Genomic DNA, 10,378 nt, shown 5'->3' with positions numbered 1-10,378 from the left:
GCATGACCCTGCCCCAGGAAACCTTATGAAAGATAGCTTGCTACCTTGCATACATGCCTTAGATGATCAGCCCTTGATCTGGGGTTTACTAAGCAGAAAAGATGCCCTTCTCATGAGCCAAACCAAACATGGGGGCCCAGACCACGAGCTTCCTAAGCCCTGAGGCCACCTCTGGCTGTTCCTACTCATTGGTGGCCTCCAAGCTGTTCCAGCTCTGGGTGGCCACTCAATAGGAGGGTGGGGGCTCTGCCTACTGGCTGAGTGAAGACCCCAAACAAGACACTGCAAAATAAAATGATATGAAGTAGTCCTCTGGCTCTGAACCTGCTTACCATTGAAGGACTCCCCAGCCACCCCAAAGCCTCTGTCATCATTTCTAGGACATGTCATGGGTATGTGTGTCCTTTCACGACCACGTGGCATGCATGCTTTCTCCAAGTCTAACTATGGTTCCCTACTAGGTTATGTGTTGCCCCAACTGCTACAGGTCTGAAGGTTCCAGGAAGGTGTCTCCCTCCAGTCTTGTCTCCTGCTGCCCAGGGGTCTGTGGTCAGACGGAGGCTTCTCCTCAAGGCCCTGGACATCAATACAGCCCCCCACTGCTGATGCCTGCTCTCCCTAAAGAAGAGAGAAGCCTGAATCACACACTCCACCCTCCCCACACTAGATCACTGTGTAGGTTTCTGAACACTCCCAATGTTCAGGAGAATGATGCATGGCCCTGCTGTGCTAAAGCTTGCCCTTCAGCAAGACTATACAGTGGAAAAAAAGTCACTTCAGCAAGTGGTGTTGGGAAAGCTGGACAGCTGCATGTAAATCAATGAAGTTGGAACACTCCCTCACACCATACACAAAGAAAAACTCAAAATGGCTTAAAGATTTAAATATAAGACAAGACACCATAAAACTCTTAGAAGAGAACATAGGCAAAACAGCTCACAGAAATCCTACCAATGTTTTCTTAGGTCAGTCTCCCAAGGTCATAGAAACAAAAAAACAAAAATAAATGGGATCTAATCAAAATTACAAGCTTTTGTACAGCAAAGGAAACCATAAACAAAACAAAAAAACAACATACAGAATGGGAGAAAATATTTGCAAATGATGCAACCAGCAGGGGCTTAATTTCCAAAAGATATAAACAGTTCGTACAACTCAACAACAAACAACCCAATCAAAAAATGGGCAGAAGACCTAAATAGACATTTCTCCAAAGAACACATACAGATGGCCAACTGACACATGAAAAGATGGCCAATATTTCTAATTTTTAAAGACATGCAAATCAAAACTATAATGAGGTACCACCTCACAATAGTCAGAAGGGCCATCATGAAAAATATCTACAAATAACAAACGCTGGAGAGGGTGTGGAGAAAAGGGAACCCTCTTAAACTGTTGGTGGGAATATAAATTGATGTAGCCACTATGGAAAACAGAATGGAGGTTCCTCAAAAAACTAAAAATAGAGTTGCCATATGATCCAATCACACTCATGGGCATATACTCAGAGAAAACTTAAATTTGAAAAGATACATGCACCCCAATATTCATACAACACAATTCACAACAGCCAAGACATCAAAACATTCTAAATGTCCATCAGCAAACGAATGAATAAAGAAGATGTGCTATGTATATACAATGGAATACTACTCAGCCATTTGTAGGAATGTGGATGCAACTAGAGATTATCAAACTAGGTCAGAAAGAGAAAGACAAACATCATATGATATCATTTATATATGGAATCTTAAAATATGAGATAAATGAACTTATCTACAAAACAGAAGCAGACTCACAGACATAGAGAGGTTGCCACGGGGGAAGGAGAGAGGGGAAAGGATGGACTGGGAGTTTGGGATTAGCAGATACAAACTATTACATATAGAATGGAAGAGCAACAAGGTCTTACTGTATAGCACAGGGAACAATACTCAATATTCTGTGACAAAACACGATGGAAAAGAATATGAAAAAGAATATAGAGAACAAGATGGCAGAGGAGTAGGTGGACATGGAGTACATCTCTTTCCACAGATACATCAGGAATAATCTTCAGACACAGAAGTGCATGCAGAACACCAGCTGAGAACGGACAGGAGTACCTGACCAGTGGAAAAGAATATATAGTACCACGCAAAACTCAGTATGATGAAGAAACTAGCGGGAAAAACAGCAGTGTTAGTCGGACTGGACCTGCCCTCAGTGGGTGGGGGAACTGAAGCAGGGGTCTGATCCCCACAGTGGGGCAACTGTCTGAGTCAAAGGAGAAACATTTAAGGCTGAGTGTGAAACAGCTGATCTGTGGCAGCCTAACTGGAAAGAGAATCACAGTCTTTGCCACATGCATAATATCCCGGACAGGAACACTGGTCTTCTGGAAGCGGCAGCGGCTGGGAGCTGGAGTTTAGGGATCCCAGGGCGAGGGCTGCTGTTGACTGTGGAGAGACCGATTGAGGGGATGAGAGGGAGGAGATCGTGGTGGGAAATGCTGGTGAAGGAAAGCCAGATAGCCATGGAAGCAAGGCAATAGATACTGCTGAGTCACGCGTAGGAATTGGAGCCATCACCATAGCCTCTCTCTCCCCACATTCCAGCAACAGCAGCTGAACAATAGAGGGGTTGGCCCATCAAACGCCTGATACACTAAACTACAGAGTAGGACCCCGCCCAGGGTGCCCCTTTAAGTGCCTGATGCACCAATCTACAGAGTAGGACCCCAGCCCGGGGGGTGGGGGGGGTGGGGGGCCTCTATGTGCCTGACGTGCCGAACAACAGAGAAGGACCCCAGGCAAGGGAGCCCTCTAACTGCCTGAATAGGCGGAGTTAGAGAGAAAGACTGGCCAAAGAGACCTTCTGATTGCCAGCTACAAGAGGCTCAAGAAAAGACTCTGATAGGGCCATAACTCCTGTGGGGCAGGCAGTCCGTGTCCCTGCACACTTGGTGCAACCAGGGTCCCCACAAGCCAAGCAGCTGCACCACCTTCATGCTCAACTCTCACTGGGTAGAGCTGCCACAGGCAAAAAAAGTCTTGAGTCTGTATGTGCAGGGTCACTTTGGTTGTGTCAGACTCTGTGATCCTGTAGACCATGGCCTGCCAGGGTTCTCTGTCAGAGAGGGGGTTCTCCAGGCAAGAATACTGGAGCCTATTGGCCAATACTGGTTGCCATACCCTTCCAGAGCACTATTTCCTGCTGTCCTAGCTGCCAACCCCCCTGAGTACGTGGTGCTGCCAGAATCCCTGGGGCCCAAGCACCTGCACCACCTCCACACCTGGCCCTCTCAGGGGCAAACCCAAGCTTTCCAGGGCAGCCTCAGAAGTAAACCCCAGTGGACGACCCACATGTAGAGGTGAAAATAAAACCACAATTGAAACCCAGGGGCAGTGCGGCTAAGGAAGAAGACCCAAAACCTTCCCACCAGCTGTACAAGCTGCAGATTAAATCCACACGATCAACTAAGCAGACTCTGTGTCTATGGAATATATAAAAGGCCATTGAGAGCTCCCACAAAATAAAATACACTAGCTCTGATAGCTGTGGACATTGCAGGCAAGAACACACAGGAGTAGGACCAGATTAGAATCTGAGCTGCCCCACAGCAGGTCCAGAGATCAGCAGAGTGTTGGAAGGCATCCTAGGGAGGTAAGGTGGACTGTGACTCCCAGCGAGGTAAAGGACTCTGATAGCAATGACTCAAAAAAACATTTATTATTCTTATTTTTTGACATGTTCTGTAGATTCTTTTGGATTCCCACCCCCAGTGTTGTAGTTGTCAATTTTATTGCACTAAGAAAGCCAATTAAGTTTTTGAGCTTTTATTTTTTTCTCACTCACATTCTTTATGTTGTTGTAAACCTCTGCCTCTACATTGGGCTTTTACAATTCTGTGGAGTTTTCCTCTTTTTTTTTAATTTTAATTTTTTAAACCTACTATTATTTTTTCTACATTTATTCTTTTGTTTGCTTTTCCTACTATTCTTTTCCCCTTGCAGTTAATTTTTAACATATATAAATCTTCTTTATCTACCTCTATTTAACTTTGCATATCTATTCTTTCTTTTCTTTGTCTCCCTTCCTCTCAACATATTTATCGTCATTGCTTTATTCCCCAATTGGCACCTTGCTTTAGTTTTGTTTTCCAATTTGTGCTTTAATTAGTTTTGTTCTGGTAGATATAATTTTTAGTTTCCTTTGTTTTCCAGGTCAATCTATTGTACTTTATTTTTGTTGGACTGTTCTGATTTTGCTTGTGGGTGTATAGGTATATGTGCACATTCAGTCACACTTTCTATTGTTGTTATAAACCTCTACCTATACATTGGGCTTTTGCAGTTCTGTGAAGTTTTCCTTTTTTCCCTCCTTTCTTCTTTCTTCTTCTTCTTTTTTCTTTTCTTTTTTTTATAATTTTAATTTTTAATTATTCAAACCTACTATATTTTTTCTACATTTATTCATTTGCCTTTTCTACTGTTCTTTTCCCTTGCAGTTAATCTTTAACATATATAAATCTTCTTTATCTACCTCTATTTAACTTTGCATATCTATTCTTTCTTTCTTTCCTTTCCTCTCAACATATTTGTTAGTTTTGTTTTCATTGCGTTATTCCCCACTCGGCACCTTGCTTTAGTTTTGTTTTCCAGTTTGTGCTTAAGTTAGTTTTGTTCTTAACTGGTCAATATAATTTTTTATTTCCTCTGTTTGCCAGGTCAATCTACTGTATGTTGTTTTTGCTGGACTGTTTTCACGATGCTCATGGGTATATATGTATATGTATATATTCCACTATTTTAATTATTATTTGTCTGATTTTGCAACTGCCATTTGTCTGGGGTTCATCTTTGGTTTCTAGTGTTTGGATATTTGTTTTAATCTCACTTAATGCCATAACAAACCACTTACGGAATCTTCATTCCTGACCAGAGATCAAGCCCTGAGCCTTTGGAGTGGGAGCACTGACTCCAAGACCCTAGACTACCAGAGAACTAACCCTAGGGAGTATCAAATAGTGAGAACTCACACAAAGGAAACCACTTAAATACAAGATCCAGCATCACCTAACCACCAGTAGCACCCTGTGCAAGATACCTCATCTAAACAACAAACAAACTAAAAACAAAACAAAAATACAAGCCCAATCATCAGCAGACAGGATTACCACCTCACTCAGCCTTGCTCATCAGAGGAAAAATAAACAAACAAAAACTCAGCACATATCTCACCCTATACAAAGCTCACAAACCACTGGACCAACCTTAGGAGGGCAGAAGGAGAATTCAACCTTCTTCAAGGAAAGAATTCAACTTCCCATGAAGCCTGGGAAAAGGAGGCCTCAAACATAATAACTTAATAATGAAAAGGCAGAGAAATACTGCACAAATGAAAGAACAAACTAGAAACACAGAAGTCCAAATAAATGAAGAGGAAATAGGCAAATTACTTGAAAAAGAAATCAGAATAACGATAGTAAAGATGATCAAAAACCTTGAAAACAAAATGGAGAAAATGCAGTAATCAATTAACAAAGACCTGGAAGAATTAACTCGGAGAAGGCAATGGCACCCCAATCCAGTACTTTTGCCTGGAAAATCCTATGGACGGAGAAGCCTGGTAGGCTGCAGTCCATGGAGTCACTAAGAATCAGATACGACTGAGCGACTTGGCTTTCACTTTTCACTTTCATGCATTGGAGAAGGAAATGGCAACCCACTCCAGTGTTCTTGCCTGGAGAATCCCAGGGACAGGGGAGCCTTGTGGGCTGCCGTCTATGGGGTCGCACAGAGTCGGACATGACTGAAGTGACTTAGCAGCAGAAGAATTAACTGGAAGAAACACAAGCTGGAATCAAGATTGCCGGGAGAAATATCAATAACCTCAGATATGCAGATGACACCACCCTTATGGCAGAAAGTGAAGAGGAACTCAAAAGCCTCTTGATGAAAGTGAAAGAGGAAAGTGAAAAAGTTGGCTTAAAGCTCAACATTCAGAAAACGAAGATCATGGCATCTGGTCCCATCACTTCATGAGAAATAGATGGGGAAACAGTGGAAACAGTGTCAGACTTTATTTTTGGTGGGCTCCAAAATCACTGCAAATGGTGACTGCAGCCATGAAATTAAAAGACACTTACTCCTTGGAAGGAAAGTTATGACCAACCTAGATAGCATATTCAAAAGCAGAGACATTACTTTGCCAACTAAGGTCCGTCTAGGCAAGGCTATGGTTTTTCCTGTGGTCATGTATGGATGTGAGAGTTGGACTGTGAAGAAGGCTGAGCACCGAAGAATTGATGCTTTTGAACTGTGGTGTTGGAGAAGACTCTTGAGAGTCTCATGGACTGCAAGGAGATCCAACCAGTCCATTATGAAGGAGATCAGCTCTGGGATTTCTTTGGAGGGAATGATGCTGAAGCTGAAACTCCAGTACTTTGGCTACCTCATGCGAAGAGTTGACTCATTGGAAAAGACTCTGATGCTGGGAGGGATTGGGGGCAGGAGGAGAAGGGGACGACAGAGGATGAGATGGCTGGATGGCATCACTGACTCGATGGACATGAGTCTGAGTGAACTCCAGGAGTTGGTGATGGACAGGGAGGCCTGGTGTGCTGCAATTCATGGGGTCGCAAAGAGTCGGATACGACTGAGGGACTGAACTGAACTGAGAAGAATTAAAGCATAAACATACAGAGACAAACAACACAATTACTGAAATTAAAAATAATCTAGAAGGAATCAATAGCAGAATATCTGAAGCAGAGGAACGAATCAGTAAGCTGGAAGATAAAATGGTGGAAATAACTTCTGAAGAGCAGAATAAAGTAAGAAGAATGAAAAGAGCTGAGGACACTCTCAGAGACCTCTGGGACCATATCAAATGCACCAACATTCGAATTATAGGGGTCCCAGAAGAAGAAGAAGAGAAAAAGAAAAAGAAAATCTCTTTTGAATAGATTATAGTTGAAAATTTCCCCAACATGAAAAGGAAATAGTCAATCAAGTTCAAGAGGCACAAAGAGTCCCATACAGGATAAACCCAAGGAGAAACACGCCAAGACACATACTAAGTGTTAGTCACTCAGTCATGCTTACTCTTTGCGGCCCCATGGAGTGCAGCCCACCAGGCTCCTGTGTCCATGAGATTTTCCAGGCAAGGATACTGGAGTGGGTTGCCATTTCCTTCTCCAGGGGATCTTCCTAACCCAGGGGTCGAACCCCAGTCTCCTATACTGCAGGCAGATTCTTTACTGACTGAGCTACAAGGGAAGCCCAGACACATAGCCTTTGTTAGTTTAATTAGACACATATTATTAAACTAACAAAGACTAAACACAAAGAAAGACTATTAAAAGCAGCAAGGGAGAAGCAATAAGTAACATACAAGGGAAACCCCATACACTTAACAGCTGATCTTTCAGCAGAAACTCTGCAGGTCAGAAGGGAATGGCAGGATATATTTAAAGTACTGAAAGGGAAAAATATACAACCAAGATTACTGTACCCAGCAAGAATCTTATTCAAAATTGATGGAGGAAAAAAAAGTTTTTCAGACAAGCAAAAGTTAAGAGAATTCAGTACCACCAAACCAGCTTTACAACAAATGATAAAGGGACTTATATAGTCAAGAAATACAAGAGAAGAAAAAAGATCTACAAAATCAACTCCAAACAATTAGAAAGTGGCAATAGGAACATATATATCACTAATTACTTTAAATGTAAATGGATTAAATGCTCCAACCAAAAGACACAGATTGGCTGAATGGATACAAAAACAAGACCCATATATATGCTGTCTACAAGAAACCCACTTCAGACCTCAAGACACATATAGACTGAAAGTGAGAGGATGGAAAAATATATTCCATGCAAATGGGAAGCAAAAGAAAGCTGGAGTAGCAATCCTCATATCAGACAAAATAGACCTTAAAATAAAGAAGATTACAAGAGATAAGGAAGGACATTACATAATGATCAAGGGATCAATCCAAGAGGAAGACATAACAATTGTAAATATCTATGCATCCAACATAGAAGCCCCTCAATACATAAGACAAACACTAACAGACATAAAAGGAGGAATTGACAGTAACACAATAATAGTAGGAGATTTTAACACCCTACCCACACCAATGGACAGATCATCAAAACAGAAAATTAATAAGGAAATGCAAGTCTTAAATGATACATTAGATGAGATGGATCTCACTTATATCTTCAGGACATTCCATCCAAATGCAGAAGAATACACCTTATTCTCAAGTGCACATGGAACATTCTCCAGGATAGACCATGTCTTGGGTCACAAATCAAATCTCAGTAAATATAAGAAAACTGAAATCATATCAAGCATCTTCTGTGACCACAATGTTATGACACTAGATATCAATTACCAAAAAAAAAAGTATAAGAAACACAAACAATTGGAGACTAAACAACATGTTTCTAAACAATGAACAGGTTACTGAAGAAATCAAAAGGGAAATCAAAAAATGTCTAGAAACAAATGACAATGAAAACATGACAACTCAAAACCTATGGGATGCAGCAAAAGCAGTTCTAAGAGGGAAGTTTATAGCAATACAATCCTACCTCAAGAAACAAGAAAAACATTGAATAGACAACCTAACTTTACACCTAAAACTGGAAAAAGAATAAAAAAAACCCCAAAATTAGTAGAAGGAAAGAAATCATAAAGATCTGAGCAGAAATAAATGAAAAAGAAATGAAAGAAACAATAGTAAAGATTAATAAAACAAAAAGCTGGTTCTTTGAGCAGATAAACAAAATTGACCAACCTTTAGCCAGACTCATCAAGAAAAAAAGAGAAGAATCAAATCAACAAAATTAGAAATGAAAAAGGAGAGGTTATATAACCAGACAATGCAGAAATACAAAGGATTATAAGAGACTATTGTGAACAACTATATGGCAATAAAATAGATAAACTGAAAGAAATGGACAGATTCTTTGAAAAGTTCAATATCCCAAGACTGAACCAGGAAGAAATAGAAATTATGAATAATCCAATTACAAGCACTGAAATTGAAGCTGTGTTAAAAAAAAATCTCCCAAAAAACAAAAGCCCAGGAACAGGTGGCTTCACAGGAGAATCTGTCAAACATTTAGAGATCTAATGCCTATCCTTCTAAAACTTTTTCAAAAAATTGCAGAGGAAGGAACACTTCCAAACTCATTCCATGAGGCCACCATCACCCTGATACCAAAACCAGACAAAGACATCACAAAAAAGAAAACTACAGGCCAATATCACTGATAAACATAGGCGCAAAAATTCTCAACAAAATTTTAGCAAACAGAATTCAGCAACACATAAAAAAGCTCATACACCATGATCAAGTTGGGTTTATCCCAGGGATGCAAGGTTTCTTCAATATACACAAATCAGTCAGTGTGACACACCATATAAACAAATTGAAAGATAAAAATCATATGATCATCTCAATAGATGCAGAATAAGCCTTTGACAAAATTTAGCACCATTTATGATTAAGTCTTCAAAAAATGTGCATAGAAGGAACCTACCTCAACATAGTAAAGGCCATATATGATAACCCTACAGCAAACATTATTCTCAGTGGTGAAAAACTGAAAGCATTCCCCCTAAGATCAGGAACAAGACAAGGGGGTCCACATTTACCACTATTATTCAACATAGTTCTGGAAGTTTTAGCTATAGCAATCACAGAATAAAAAGAGATAAAAGGAATCCAGATTGGAAAAGAAGTAAAGCTCTCACTCTTTGCAGATGACATGATACTGTACATAAAAAAACCCTAAAGATAGTATCAGAAAATTACTAGAGCCAATCAGTGAATTCAGCAAAGTTCCAGGATACAAAATCAATACACAGAAATCACTTGCATTTCTGTATACAAACAATGAAAAATCAGAAAAATAAATTAAGAATCAATCCCATTCACCACTGCAACAAAAATAATTAAATATCTAGGAATAAACCTACCTAAGGGGACAGAAGAAGTGTACACAGAAAATTATAAGACACTAATGAAAGAAATCAAAGATGACATAAACAGATGGAGAGATATTCCATGTTCCTGGATAGGAGAATCAATATTGTGAAAATGACTATACTACCAAATGCAATCTACAGGTTCAATATGATCCCTATCAAATTATCAATGGCATTTTTCACAGAACTAGAACAAAAAATTTCCCAATTCATACGGAAACACAAAAGACCCCAAATAGCCAAAGCACTCTTGAAAAGAAAAATGGAGCTGGAGGAATCAACCTTTCTGACTTCAGATTATACTACAAAGCTATAGTCATCAAGACAGTAAGTTACTGTCACAAAAACAGAAATATAGACCAATGGAACAAGATAGAAAGCCCGGA

This window comes from Bos taurus, chromosome 13 (assembly GCF_002263795.3).
Source record: "Bos taurus isolate L1 Dominette 01449 registration number 42190680 breed Hereford chromosome 13, ARS-UCD2.0, whole genome shotgun sequence".
In the NCBI taxonomy this organism is placed as follows: Eukaryota; Metazoa; Chordata; class Mammalia; order Artiodactyla; family Bovidae; genus Bos; species Bos taurus.
This window is presented reverse-complemented; position numbering follows the sequence as displayed.